The following is a 16,004-nucleotide window of genomic DNA, read 5'->3' on the forward strand; positions in this document are numbered from 1 at the left end:
TAGAAAATTACTTTAAACACTGAGATAAAAGCAGATATACTGACACATTTGGCAATAAAGACTGAGAAGATTAATATATTTTCTTTGCCCTTTAACTTTTCTTTTTATAAAAAATAAAAAATTTTAGTTTTAACTTAAAGACATTTGAAGATGGCTTGACATTACCATGGTTTTATATTTATAGATTTATGTTTTATAAATATAAATAAATATATATTACTCTTAATTTCTTACTAAACTAAAATATATGTTTTCAGAGAAAGGGTGCTGGGCTTTCTTCTCTTATATAGCATGATAGTTATTATGTGAAATAATAATGTAATCTTCCTTAAGCATATGCATACAAGGTGTAACAGTAATTTTCTAAGCTTTTTTCACTTCAATTGTTTAAGTGTTTCTAGTTAAATATATATAATATATATATTTAAGTAGTGTGTACATTCAGTATGGGACTTGAACTCACAACCCTGAGATCAAGAGTCACATGCTCTACCAACTGAGCCAGTCAAGCACCCCTTTCACTTCAATTTTTAAAAAAAGGTTTATTTTATTTACTTTAGAGAGAGAGTGGGGGTGGTGAGGGGGTGGGGCGAGGAGTCAGAGAGATACCACCTTACACCAGTTAGAATGGCCAAAATTAGCAAGACAGGAAACAACGTGTGTTGGAGGGGATGTGGAGAAAGGGGAACCCTCTTACACTGTTGGTGGGAATGCAAGTTGGTGCAGCCTCTTTGGAGAACAGTGTAGAGATTCCTCAAGAAATTAAAAATAGAGCCTACATAGGCACACTCCACACTGAACACAGAGCCCCATGCAGGGCTCAATTTCATGATCATGAGGTCATGACCTGAGCCGAAACCAAGAGTTGGATGCTTAACCTACTGTGCCACCCAGGTACCCCTTCATTTTGATTATCAATTGCAAAAATAAAATTGATTTTTTCAGACCACCTTAACACATTCCTGCTATAATTCATCTCAGAATGTTGATGAGAAGAGTGGTTTATAAATATATTCTGTCTGTAATGAACCTGAATTATTAATATAACTATTAAAAACAAATAAATATATAATAAATAAATAAATAAATATAACTATTATAAATAAATTAAATGGCTTTGTTTCACACCTTCTAATCATAAGAACCAAAAGTCCCAAAGTCAATACAAGACTACCCTACAGGGAATATAGTGATGCCACCTCGCCTACTGTCTTATAAAAAATTTTTGAATGTTTCCCATGTTCATTTTTTGGCATAGACATGTGTTAAAGCTACAAAGGGTCTTACATATGACTTTAATAGTCTAACCTCCTAATTTTACAGATTACGAAATGGAAGCTTAGATTAATGAAGTGACTTGTGACATAGCTACCTATCACCAAAGCAAAACTAGAACTGAAGTTGCATGATTCCTGGGCCAGTATATTTTCTGGTCATATAGTGTCTACAGATACAATTTAATTTGCATATGGTTCTCAAACTTGTCGCCTCCGAATTATTCTCTCACATAAATTCTGAAAAATTAATCATCATAAAGGTGCCTTTTACCACCAAATTGATGGATTAGCTTTGTGCACCTAGTTTATATAAATTCTTCAGAGTAATTCTAGTATTTTCAGTATGAAAAACCTTGAATTATGTTTGGTCATTACTTTTTAAAACTTTTTATTTTCATGTTGTTAAAAATGTATTTGATTGGGGTGCCTGGGTGGCTCAGTGCGTTAAGCCTGTGCCTTTGGCTCATTTCATGGTCTCAGGGTCCTGGGAGCGAGGCCCATATTGGGCTCTCTGCTCAGCAGGGATCCTGCCTCCCCACCCCCACCCACACCTGTCTCTCTGCCTACTTGTGATCATCAAATAAGTAAATAAAATCTTTAAAAAATGTCTTTGATTTTAAAAATGTTTTTGATTTTACAGCCTTTGGAGTAAAAAATTGTTTTGGTTAATCTTTACTCTGTAATCCAGCTTTCTCAACTCAGCCTTTTGAGTCTAGCTTCCTTCACTTAGCATTATGCATTTGAGATCTATTTATGTTGTTTTTTTGTATCACTAGTTCTTTCCTTTTTATTGCTGAGGGGTATTCCTTTGTGTGGATGTCCAACAATTTGTTTGCCCATTCACTCATTGGGAAACATAGGGATTGATACCACTTTTTTGTAATTATGTAAAACAATGCTCTAAATCTTTGGGGTAAATACACAGTAGTCAATGGCAGGGTCATAGGGAAGCTCTATTTTTAATTTCTTGAGGAATCTCTACACTGTTCTCCAAAGAGGCTGCACCAACTTGCATTCCCACCAACAGTGTAAGAGGGTTCCCCTTTCTCCACATCCCCTCCAACACATGTTGTTTCCTGTCTTGCTAATTTTGGCCATTCTAATTGGTGTAAGGTGGTATCTCAATGTGGTTTTCATTTGAATCTCCCTGAGGGCTAGTGATGATGAACATTTTTTCATGTGTCTGATAGCCATTTGTATGTCTTCACTGGAGAAGTGTCTGTTCATATCTTCTGCCCATTTTTTGATATGATTGTCTGTTTTGTGTGTGTTGAGCTTGAGGAGTTCTTTATAGATCCTGGATATCAACCTTTTGTCTGTACTGTCATTTGCAAATATCTTCTCCCATTCCGTAGGTTGCCTCTTTGTTTTGTTGACTGTTTCCTTTGCTGTGCAGAAACTTTTGATTTTGATGAAGTCCCAAAAGTTTATTTTCGCTTTTGTTTCCTTTGCCTTTGGAGACATATCTTGAAAGAAGTTGCTGTGGCTGATATCGAAGAGATTACTGTCTGTTTTCTCCTCTAGGATTCTGATGGATTCCTGTCTCACGTTGAGGTCTTTTATCCATTTTGAGTTTATCTTTGTGTATGGTGTAAGAGAATGGTCGAGTTTCATTCTTCTACATATAGCTGTCCAGTTTTCCCAGCACCATTGATTGAAGAGACTGTCTTTTTTCCACTGTATATTTTTTCCTGTTTTGTCGAAGATTAATTGACCATAGAGTTGAGGGTCCATATCTGGGCTCTCTACTCTGTTCCACTGGTCTATGTGTCTGTTTTTATGCCAGTACCATGCTGTCTTGGTGATCACAGCTTTGTAGTAAAGCTTGAAATCAGGTAACGTGATGCCCCCAGCTTTATTTTTGTTTTTCAACATTTCCTTAGCGATTCGGGGTCTCTTCTGATTCCATACAGATTTTGGGATTATTTGCTCCAGCTCTTTGAAGAATACCGGTTGAATTTTGATCGGAATGGCATTAAAAGTATAGGTTGCTCTAGGCAGTATAGACATTTTAACAATGTTCATTTTTCTGATCCAAGAGCATGGAATGGTCTTCCATCTTTTTATGTCTTCTTCAGTTTCTTTCATGAGTGTTCTATAGTTCCTCAAGTACAGGTGTAGTGAAAAGAAGGGCCATCTGTATCCCAGTGTTTATAGCAGCAATGGCCACTGTCGCCAAACTGTGGAAAGAACCAAGATGCCCTTCAACGGACGAATGGATAAGGAAGATGTGGTCCATATACACTATGGAGTATTATGCCTCCATCAGAAAGGATGAGTACCCAACTTTTGTAGCAACATGGACAGGACTGGAAGAGATTATGCTGAGTGAAATAACTCAAGAAGAGAAAGTCAATTATCATATAGTTTCACTTATTTGTGGAGCATAACAAATAGCATGGAGGACAAGGGAAGATGGAGAGGAGAAGGGAGTTGAGGGAAATTAGAAGGGGAAGTGAACCATGAGAGACTATGGACTCTGAAAAACAATCTGAGGGTTTTGAAGGGGTGGGGGTGGGAGGTTAGGGGAACCAGGTGTTGGGTATTGGAGAGGGCACGGATTGCATGGAGCACTGGGTGTCGTGCAAAAATTATGAATACTGTTACTCTGAAAAAATAAAAAATTAAAAAAAATAGTCAAAAAACAAAAACAAAAAAACAATGCTCTGAGTGTTCATATGGGAGTCTTTGTTTAGACATAGGTTTTCTCTTGGGAAGATTCCTAGGATTGAATTTGTTCTATCATATGCTAAGTGTATGTATCATTTGTTGAGGTGTTCGCAAGTGATCTATCATAGTGATTGTACTATGTTTTCTTCATCAGCAATGTTTGTGGGATCTGGTTTTTTTAGATTCTCTCTAACACTTGGTATATCAGTCTTTTTAGCTATAGACGTTTTAGTGGGTATGTAGTGGTATCACACTAATTGTCATTTCCTTAATGGCTAATGATATTAAGCCTTTCATGTAGTTGTTAGGCATTTGTATAACTTCTTTGGTCAAATGGATGTAAAAACTTTTCTCAATTTTTTAGCCATTATCTTTTTTTGTTTCCTTATTCAATTTTGATTATCATTTATGTATTCTAAATATAAATCTCTTTTAGATATGTGTCTTGCAAATATTTTATTAAGTATGTGGCTTGTCATTTTCATTCATTTTTTAAAAAATATTTAATTAATTTATTTATTTTAAATTTTATTTATTTGGGAGAGAGAGAGATCGCAAGCTGGGTCTGGATAAAAGGAGCAGCAGACTCCCCGCTGATCAGGGAGCCTGACTCCAGACTTGATCCCAGAACCCTGGGATCATGACCCAAGCTAAAGCAGATGTTTAACTGACTGAGCCAACCAGGAGGCCCTTATTTATTCATTTTGGGGAGAGAGAGAGCGTGCATGAGTGGGTGGTAGGGGCAGAGGGAAAGCCTCTTCAAGTACACTCCCAGCTGAGTGTGGAGCCCAACACAGGGATTGATCCCACGGCACATGAGACCATGACCCAATCTGAAAACGAAGAGTCAGATGCTTAATAGACTGAGCCACCCAGGCACCTCTCATTCTGCTTTTTAAAATTAAGTTTTTATTTATTTATTTATTAAAGATTTTTATTTATTTATTTTGAGAGAGAGAGCGAGACAGTGAGAGAGAGCATGAGAGGGGAGGTCAGAGGGAGAAGCAGACTCCCCATGGAGCTGGGAGCCCGATGTGGGACTTGATCCCAGGACTCTGGGACCATGACCTGAGCCTAAGGCAGTTGCTTAACCAACTGAGCCACCCAGGTGCCCAAGTTTTTATTTAAATTCCAGTTAGTGGGGTACCTGGGTGGCTCAGTTGTTAAGTGTCTGCCTTTGGCTCAGGTCATGATCCCAGGCTGGGATTGAGCTCCGCATTGGGCTCCCTGCTTGGTGGGAAGCCTGCTTCTCCTTCTTCCACTTCCCTTGCTTGTGTTCTCTCTCTGGCTGTCTGTCTCTCTGTCAAATAAATAGATAAAATCTTTAAAAATAAATAAATAAATAAATAAATAAATAAATAAATTCCAATTAGTTAACCTACTTTATAATATTATTTCATGTGCACAATGTAATGATTCAGCATTTACATGCAACACCCGGTGCTCATCACAAGTGTCCTCATTAATCCCTGTCACGCATTTAACCCATCTGCCTCTGGTAACCATCAGTTTGTTCTGTATGGTTAAGAGTCTGTTTCTTAGTTTTCCCCTCTTTTTTCCCACGTTTCTTTCGTTTCTTAAATTCTCCATATCAATGAAATCATACAGTGTTTGTCTTTCTCTGACTTACTTCATTTAGCATGATACTCTCTAGCTCCATCCACTTCATTGCAAATGGAAGATTTCATTCTTCTTTGGCTGATTAACTTTCCTTTTGTACATTCCATTTGTATATACACAAATACACACACACACACACACACACACACACTACATCTTCCTTATCCATTCAGCAGTGGATGGATGTTTGGTCTCTTAACAAAATTTGGCTATTGTTGATAATGCTGCTGTAAACACCAGGGAGCATGTGTCCCTTGGAATTAGTATTTTTGTATTTTTTGGGTAAATACCTAATAGTGTAATTGCTGGATCATAGGGTAGTTCTGTTTTTTTTTTTTTTTTTTAAAGATTTTATTTATTTAAGGAGAGAGAAAGCACACAAGCAGGGTCAGGGGCAGAGGGAGAGGGGGAAGCAGGTTCAATCCCTGGATCCTGACCTAAGCCACTCGGGCGCCCCAGGGTAGTTCTATTTTTACATTTTTGAGGAACCTTCACACTGTTTTCCAGAGTGGCTGCACCAAGGTTCCATTTCCACCAACAGTGTAAGAGGGTTCCCCTTCCCCTGCATCCTCACTAGCACATGTTCTTTCCTGTGTTGTTAATTCTAGCCATTCTGGCAGATATGTGGTCATAGCTAATTGTAGTTTTGATTTGTATTTCCCTGATGATGAGTGATATTGAGCATGTTTTCATGTATCTGTTAGCCATCTGTAAGTCTTTGGAAAAATGTCTATTCAGGTCTTTTGCCCATTTCTTAACTGGATTATTGTTTTTTCTTTGTTGAGTTTTAACTTCTTTATGTATTTTGGATACTAATCCTTTGGCAGCTATATCACTTGCAAATATTTTCTCCCATTCCATAGGTTGCCTTTTCATTTTGTTGTTGTTTGCCTTGTTAGTTTGATGTTAGTTTGCTGTGCAGAAGCTTTTTATCGTGATGACGTCCCATTAGTTCATTTTTTGCTTTTGTTTCCCTTGCCTAAGGAGACATACCTAGTAAGAAGTAACTACAGCTGGTGTCAAAGAAATTATACCTGTGTTCTCTGGGATTTTAATGATTTCCTTTCTCACATTTTGGTCTTTAATCCATTTTGAATTTATTTTTATGTATGCTGTAAGAAAGTGCTCTAGTTTCATTCTTTTGTGTGTTGCTGTCCAGTTTTCCCAACATGATTTGTTGAAGAGACTCTTTTTCCCATTGGATATTCCTTCCTGCTTTGTCGAAGATTAAATGACCATATAGTTGTGGGTTCATTTTTGGGTTTTCTATTCTGTTCCATTCATCTATGTATCTGCTTTCATGCCACTACCATATTGTCTTGATCACTACAGCTTTGCTTTTTTTAATTATTAAAAAAATTTTTATTTAAATTCAATTAACTAAAATACAATGTATTATTAATTTCAGAGGTAAGATGCCAGTGATACATCAGTCTTATATAATACCCAGCGCTCATTATATTACATGCCCTCCTTAATGTCCAATACTCAGTTACCCCATCACCCCACTCCCCTCACCTCCAACAACCCTCAGTTTGTTTCCTGTAGTTAAGAGTCTCTTACGGTTTGTCTCTCACTGTCTGATTTTGTCTTGTTTTATTGTTTTCCTCTCTTCCCCTGTAATCCTCTGCTTTGTTTCTTAAATTCCACATGAGTGAAACCATGATAATTGTCTTTCTCTGACTGAAAGACTTTGCTTAACATTGATACCCTTCCATCCGTGTCATTGCAAATGGCAAGATTTCATTTTTTTGGATGGCTGAGTAGTATACCATTGTGTATATATACACCACATATCCTTTGTCCATTCATCTGTTGATGGATGTCTGGGGTCTTTCCATAGTTTGGCTATTGTGGACATTGCTGCTATAAACATTGTGGTGAGGGGCCCCTTTGGATCACTACATTTGTATGTTTGGGATAAATACCCAGTAATGCAATTGCTGGGTCATGGGGTAGCTCTGTTTTCAAATTTTGAGGAACCTTCCTACTATTTTCCAGAGTGGCTACACCAGCTTGCATTCCCACCAAAAGTATAAGAGGGTTCCCCTTTCTCCATGTCCTCGCCAATATCTATCATTTCCTGATTTGTTAATTTTAGCCATTCTGACTGGTGTGAGGTGGTATCTTATTGTGGTTTTAATTTGTATTTCCCTGATACTGAGTGATGTTGAGCAATTTATCATGTGTCTTTTGGCCATTTGGATGTCTTCTTTGCAGAAATGTCTGTTCATGTCTTCTGCCCATTTCTTGATTGGATTATTTGTTCTTTGGGGGTTAAGTTTGATAAATTCTTTATCGATTTTGCATACTAACCCTTTATCTGATAAGACATTTGCAGATACCATCTCCCTTTCTGCCATTTGTCTTTTCATTTTGTTGACTATTTTCCTTTGCAGTGCAAAAGCCTTTTATCTTGATGAAGTCCCAATAGTTCATTTTTGCCTTTGTTTCCTTTGCCTTTGAGATGTATCTAGCAAGAAGTTGGTACAGCCAAGGTCACAGAGGTTTCTGCCTGTATTCTCCTCTAGGATTTTAATGGATTCCTGTCTCACATTTAGGTCTTTCATACATTTTGAGTCTATTTTTGTGTGTGGTGTAAGGAAAGGTCCAGTTTCAGTCTTCTGCATTTGGCTGTCTAATCTTCCTAATACCATTTGTTGAAGAGACTGTATTTTTTCCATTGGATATTCTTTCCTGCTTTGTCAAATTAGTTGAGGGTCATTTCTGGGTTCTCTATTCTGTTCCATTGATCTGTGTGTTTGTTTTTGTGCCAGTATCATACTATCTTGATGATTACAGCTTTATAATAGAGCTTGAAGTCCGGAATTGTGATGCTCCCAGCTTTGATTTTCTTTTTCAACAATCTCCTGACAATTTGGGACCTTTTCTAGTTCCATACAAATATTAGGATTGTTTTGTTCCGGCTCTGTGAAAAACGTTAATGGTATTTTTTTTTTTAGAATGAGAGAGAGAATGGAAGATTTGGGGGTGGGTGGTTGCAGAGGGAGAGGGAGAAGCAGACTCCCCACTGAGCAAGGAGCCCAATGTGGGGCTTGATCCCAGGACCGTGAGATCATGACCTGAGCCAAAGGCAGATGCTTAACCAACTGAGCCACCCAGGTGCCCCAAGTTAATGGTATTTTGATAGGGATTGTATTGAATGTGTAGATTGCTCTAGGTAGCATAGACATTTTCACAGTATTTGTTCTTCCAATTCATGAGCATGGAATGTTTTTCCATTTCTTTGTGTCTTCCTCAATTTCTTTCATGGGTCTTCTATAGTTTTCTGAGTATAGATCCTTTGCCTCTTGGGTTGGATTTATTTGTAGGTATATTATGGGTTTTGGTGTAATTATAAATGGGATCAACTCCTTAATTTCTCTTTCTTTTGTTTTCATTGTTAGCGCATGGAAATGCAACTGATTGCTGTGCCTTTGTTTTATATCCTGCTTCTTTGCTGAAAACCTGTATGAGTTCTTGCAATTTCGGGGTGGAGTCTTTGGGTTTTTAATATAGAATATCATGTCATGTGTGAAGAGTGAAAGTTTGACTTCTTCTTTGTTGATTTGGATGTGTTTCTTTAATTTTTTGGTAATTGGTTTATATAATTGGCTGCCCCCATGTTAGGGGCATAAATATTTACAATTGTTCAATTTTCTTGTTGGATATATGATGTAAGTATGACATAGTATCCTTCCTCATGTCTTATTACAATCTTCAATTTAAAATATAATTTGTCTGATATAAAGGTTGCCATCCCAGCTCTCTTTTGATGCCCCTTAGCATGATGAATGGGTTTCCACTCCCTCACTTCCAAACTGGTGGTGTCTTTGGGTCTAAAGTGAATCTCTTGCAGACTGCATATTGATGGATTTTGCTTTTTTATCTAATCTGATACCCTGTGTCTTTTGAATTGGGTATTTCATCCATTTACATTCAGAGTAATTATTGAAAGATATGAATTTGGTACTATTGTATTACCTGTAAAGTCACTGTTTCTGTATATTGTCTCTATTCTTTTCTGATATTTGTTTCTTTGGGGCTCTGTCTTTGCTTAAAGGATCTCTTTTAGTATTCCTTGCAGGGATGGTTTAATGATCACAGATTCTTTTAGTTTATATTTGTCCTGGAGGCTTTTTATCTCTCTTTATATTTTTAATATTCTAGCTGGAAAAAGTATTCTTGACTGCATATTTTTCTCATTTAGCACCCTAAATATATCGTGCCAGTCCTTTCTGACTTGCCAGGCTTCCGTGCATACTTCTGCTGCCAGTCTAATGTTTCTGCCCGAGTAGGTTATGGACCTCTTATCCCCAGGATGCTTTCAGGATTTTCTTTTTGTCTCTGAGATTTGCAACTTTCACTAATATATGTTGGAGTGTTGTCCTATTTTTATTGATTTTGAGGGGGGTTCTCTGTGCTTCCTGGACTTGGATGCCTGTTTCCTTCCCCATAGCAGGGAAGTTCTCTTCTATAATTTGCTCAAATATACCTTCTGCCCTACTCCCTATCCTCTTCCTCTCAGATCCCAAGTATTCTAATATTGCTTCGCTTTATAGTATCACTTATCTCTCAAATTCTCCCCTCGTGATTCAGTAGTTGTTTATCTCTCTTTTTCTCAGTCTCTTTATTCTTCTATCATTTCTCTTCTGTATCACTAATTCTCCTTTCTGCCTTATTTATCCTAGCAGTTGGAGCCTCCATTTTTGTTTGTGTCTCATTAATAGCCTTTTTTACTTACAATTGATTAGATTTTTGTTCTTTTATTTCTCCAGAAAGGGATTATCTACTGTCTTCTATGCTTTTGTTAAGCCCTGCTAGTATCTTTATAATTATTATTCTGAACTCTAGTGCTGACATCTTACTTATGTCCATACTGATTGGGTCCCTGGAAGTACTGCCTCTTGTTCTCTTTTTTGAGGTGAGTTTTTCTGTCTTGTCATTCTCCCACCTTGCAGAAAGTGATTGTTTTTCTCTTCGTAGAGTTATAGCTATTCTTTTCTTAGATCACCTGTTGAATTCACAGGTGTTCAGAATGGGTTGTAATATAACTTGAAGTCTGGCTTAGCTTTTCTTTTTCAAAATTGTTTTGGCTATTTGGGGTCTTTTGTGGTACCATACACATTTTAGGATTGTTTGTTCTAGCTTTGTGAAAAATGCATGTGGTATTTTAATAGGGATTGTATTAAATGTGTAGATTGTTTTGAGTAGTATAGACATTTTAATAGTACTGGTTCTTCCAATCCATGAGCTTGAAATATTTTTCCATTTCTTTGTGTCCTCTTCAATTTTTTTCATAAGTGTTCTATAGTTTTCAGAGTACAGACCCTTTACCCCATTGGTTAGGCTTATTCCTAGGTATCTTATGGTTTTTGGTGCAATTGAAGATGGGATTGATTTCTTGATTTCTCTTTCTGCTGCTTTATTATTGGTGAATAGAAGTGCAACAGATTTCTGTATGTTGATTTTGTATCCTGCAGCTTCACTGAATTCATGTATCAATTCTGGTGGTTTTTTTTTTTTTTTTTTTTTTTTTTTTTTGGTGTATCTTTCAGGTTTTCTATATAGTGCATCATGTCATCTGCAAATAGTGAAGGTTTTACTTCTTCCTTGTCAATTTGGATACCTTTTATTTCTTTTCACTGTCTGATTGCTGATGCTGCGACTTCCAGTACTATGTTAAATAACAGTGGTGAGAGTGGACATCCCTGTCTTATTCCTGACCATGAGGAAAAGCTCTCAGTTTTTTCCCCATTGAGAATTGTATTAGCTATGGGCTTTTCATAAATGAACTTTATTATGTTGAGTTCATTTCATAAATGAACTTTATTATATTAACCCTACTTTGTTGAGGTTTTTTTTTTTTTAAATCATGAATGGTTGTCATACTTTGTTAAGTGCTTTTTCTGCATCTATTGAGAGGATCAGATGGTTCTTACCCTTCTTTTTATGAATGTGGTATATCATGTTGATTGATTTATGAATATTGAACCACTCCTGCAGACCAAGAATTAATTCTACTCAATCGTGTACAGTGAGTCTTTTAATATACTGTTGGATTAGATTTGATAGAAGTTTGTTGAGAATTTTTACATCCATGTTCATCAGAGATATTGTCCTACATGTAATTCTCTTTTTTAGTGGAGTCTTTGTCTGGTTTTGCCCTGTTTGTTGGGAGATTTTGATTACTGATTCAGTTTCTTTTTTGGTTATTGGTTGGTTCAAATTTTGTTTTTTCCTGTTTCAATTTTAGTAGTTTATGTACTTCTAGGAATTTATCCATTTCTTTCACATTGCCCAATTTGTTGGCATATAATTTTTCATAATATTCTCTTACAGTTAGTATTTCTCTGGTGTTAGTTGTGATCTCTTGTCTCTCATTTGTGGTTTTATTTATTTGGGTCCTTTCTCTTTTGTTTTAAGGAAGTTTTCAGCTGTTATTTCCTTAGATAAATTTTTTGCCTCCTTTACTCTCTCTTCTTTTTCTGGTACTCCTATAATGTGAATGTTATTATGTTTGATGGAGTTACTGAGTTTCCTAAGTCTGTTCTCATATCTATAATTTTTCTTTCTCTCTTTGGTTGAACTTCATTATATTCCATTGTTTTCTCTTCTACATCACTTACTCATTCCTCTGCTTCTTTACTCTGCCCATTCATTTGATGTAGTCTCTTTCAAATAGCAGTTACTGCATTTTTCATTTCTTGTTTAAAAAGATTTATTTATTTACTTTAGAGAGATGGAGGTGGGGGGGGGAGGGAGGGAGAGGAAGATAGAAACTGAAGCAGACTCCACACTGAATGTGGAGCCTGATATGGGGCTTGAGATCATGACCTGAGCTGAAACCAAGAGTCAGATGTTGAACTGACTGCAACCCAGGTATCCTACATTTTTCATTTCTGAGTTATTCTTTTTTAACTCTTTTATCTGGCTGTGAGGGGCTTGCTGAATTCTTCTATTTTTTTTCTCAGGACCAGTGAATCTCCTTATGATTATTGCTTTAAATTATCACCAGGAATATTACTTATATCTTTTTTGCTTAGATTTCTGGCTATCACCTTATCTTATTGTTTCATTTAGGATCAATTCCTCTATCTTGGCATTTTGTCTGGGTCTCTGTCTTCTGTGTGTTAAAACATAAAAACTTAAAAATCTTTTTATATTTCGTGCTCTGGACATAATGGCTTTATGATGATGAGGTCATTTACTGTCAGGGCCTGGCACTTCAGGGAGTGTCTCTGGTGTGTGCTGTGTGCACTCTGCTGCTCTGTTTTGGCTGCTCTATCCTTCCGGCCAGTTGTCTGCAGAGGTTCTCCTTGCCTGCATTGGGCAGCATTTGGTCCTTGGCCAGAGTGTGGAGAGTTTTAACTTGGTGTGCTCTGGTCTGCTTATGACATGAGACCTGATAACTACTTATGCTGGCCCGGAAGCCTTATAGAACTCTTTGGTCAGGAGACCTGCGGTGGGCAGGGGCTTCCACTGGTCTTCTAGGGAAGGGGCTTCCTGTGCAGGGACTGAGGCAAACTTGACTGGGAAGGGCAGTAAGGGCAGAGCACAGAAGTATAAGACCTAGAGCAAGCAGGTAAGACAACCAGTGTCAGTGCTGTGTTGTTTGCTGTCTGTGGCTGTGTGTTTATGCTGCTGAGGAGGGAAATGGTGCCAGACAGGTCCTTTTTCCCCTCAAGAGGGGTCTCTGTGCTTATTGTTTGAGGGAATCATTCCCAGAAGAACAAATAATCTCCCTCTTGTGTTGCCTAGGCATTTTCAGTCAATGTTTTCACACTGCTTCTGGTGTGTTTGCCTGCCTTCTTTCCAGGAGCAATGCAGTGGCCTCTGGGCTCTATGCTAGCCATGCTTGCTGACTTTTAAAACTTCAAGCTTTAGGGACATGTTGTGGGCAGGGGCCTGCAGTGTTCTTCTGGGGGAGGGTTTCACCATGCTGGGAAAGAAGGAGGTTTGACTGAGAGGGGCAGTTGTGCCAGGGCACAGGGGCATGGGGCTTGGATCAAGCATGGTAGGCAGCCAGTGTTGGGACCAAGCATCCCTGGTTGGGTGGCTCTGTGTTTATGCTGAGGGGCAGAGGAGAAAAGAGGCATCTATCAGCTCTTTTGTCTCTGGAGAGGTATCTCTGTGAAGGCTCCCTCTCACAGATGTGCTCCAAGGAGAATGAATAACTTTCCCATGTGTGCCCCAGGTGTTCCTCAGATTGTGGTGTCTGCTCCTGGGTTGTTTGCTTGCCTTCTCTCCAGGAGTAGGGCAGTGCCCTCAGAGCTCTATCCCAGCTAAGCCAGTGACCTTTAAAATTCCAGTCTTTTAAGCCTTGCTGGTTGCAGAAACTCATGAAGATCAGCCACTCTCATTTTCCCAGCCAACAGCTTTGAGGAAGTGTTCTTGTGCATTCCCCTGTGTGTTCTTCTCTTTTGCCTTTCTCCATGATGAGGGCTCCCTCATCTCTGCAGCACTTGCAATCCATTTCTCCCCCAAACCACATCTCCACACTTCCTACATTCCTTCATGTAGCCTCTTCTCTCTCTATTTGTGGAATTTGTTCTTTCAGTCCTCAGGTTGATTTCTTGGGTATTCAGAATGATTTGATAACTATCTAGTTGTGTTTGAGGAACTAGATGAGCCTAGAGTCCTCCTTACTACACCACCATCTTAGCTCCCCCTGTCTTTTCATTCTTTTAAAAGTGTCTTTCCCAGAGCAGATGATTTACTTTTGATGAATTCCAGTTTATCTACTCCTTTTCTTTATAGGTCTTATATCTGGTGTCATATTTAAGAAATCTTACCCAAAGTCACAAAGATTTTTCTTCTATGTCATCTAAATTTTATCATTTTATGTTTTATATTTAGTCTATGGTTCATTTTTGTTTGAGAGAGAGAGGGAGGAGAGAAAGAGATCACAAATGCAGAAGGGGATTCAGAGGGAAAGGGAGAGAGACTCTTAAACAGGTTCCTTGCCCACTGTGGAGCCCGACATGGAGCTTGATCTCCCGACACCGAGATCATGACCCGTGCTGAAATCAAGAGTCATATGCTTAAGCGAGTGAGCCACCCAGGTGCCCCTCATTTTAAATGAATGTGTACACATTTAAGATGTGGATTGAAATTACTTTTTTATATGAGTATCTAGTTTTTCCAAGAAGTACTGTTTGTGCTTCTTGGAAGTCTATTCTTTACACATTGAATTGCCTTTGTACCTTTGTTGAATGTCAGTTGACCACATATTTATGGGTATATTTTTGTATGCTCTGTTCCATTGATTTGTGTTTCTATGCATTTGCCAATAAATACCATACAGTTTTGGTTATTGTAGCATTATAGAAAAATCTTAAAATCAGTCCATTTCCTCACTTTGGTTTGTTTTTTTTTTTTTTTTTTTTGAAGATTGTTTTGACTATTATAGTTCCTTTCCATTTCCATATAAATTTCTATCAAAATTTCTGCTGGGATTTTGATTTGGATTGTGTTGATTCTGTAGATCACTTTGGATAGGATAAAGATCTTTATTTTTTAAAGATTATTTATTTATTTATTTGACAGACAGAGATCACAAGTAGGCAGAGATGCAGGCAGAGAGAGAGGAGGAAGCAGGCTCCTGACTGAGCAGAAAGCCTGATGTGGGGCTTGATCCCAGGACCTGGGATCATGATCTGAGCCAAAGCCAGAGGCTTTAACCCATTGAGCCACCCAGGTGCCCCTAAGAATTTTTTTAAAAAAGATTTTATGTATTTATTTGTGTGAGAGAGAGAACAGCACATGAACAGGGGAGAGGGGAAGTGGAAGAGGGAGAAACAGACCCCTCGTTGAACAGGGAGCCTGATGCAAGGCTTGATCTCAGGACCCTAAGATCATGACCAGAGCTAAAGGCAGGTGCTTAACCAGCTGAGCCACCTAGGTGCCCCAGGATTAACATCTTAACAATATTAAGTTTTCTAATCTGCATATGATATATATTTTCATGTATTTAGGTATTCCTTTCTTCTATCAGGGATCTATAGTTTTCAGCATGCAGATCTTGAATATATATTTTTTAGATTTATATTTAAGTAATTCATATTTTCAAATAATGTTTAAATGATACTGTTTCTTAAATTTTATTTTTATTTGTTCATTTTAAACTTACAAAATGCAGCTCATTTTTGTTTGTTGACTTTGTATCCTGAAGTTCACTAAATTATCTTATTAAATCTATTGGTTTTTTTGGTAGATTCCTTGGGATTTTCTGCATAAGCAATTATGTCATCAAGGCATAAAGATAATTTTATTTCTCTCTAGTATGTATGACTTTTTAATTTCTTTTTCTTGCTTTATTGAACTGGGTAGAACCTCCATTACAATTTTGATACAAGTGGTAAAAATGGACATCTTTGTCTTTTTTCTGATCGTGGGGTTGGGAAACGTTCAGTGATTCATCATCAAGTATTGTGT

General features: G+C 37.7%; 1 protein-coding gene across 4 annotated transcripts in view; it reads left to right on the forward strand.

Moving 5' to 3' along the window:
* Positions 1-16,004, forward strand: part of ATP7A (ATPase copper transporting alpha) — a 187,575-nt gene that overhangs the window by 58,856 nt on the left and 112,715 nt on the right. The window lies entirely within an intron of this gene.

The sequence above is a fragment of the Mustela lutreola genome, chromosome X (genome assembly GCF_030435805.1).
Source record: "Mustela lutreola isolate mMusLut2 chromosome X, mMusLut2.pri, whole genome shotgun sequence".
In the NCBI taxonomy this organism is placed as follows: domain Eukaryota; kingdom Metazoa; phylum Chordata; class Mammalia; order Carnivora; family Mustelidae; genus Mustela; species Mustela lutreola.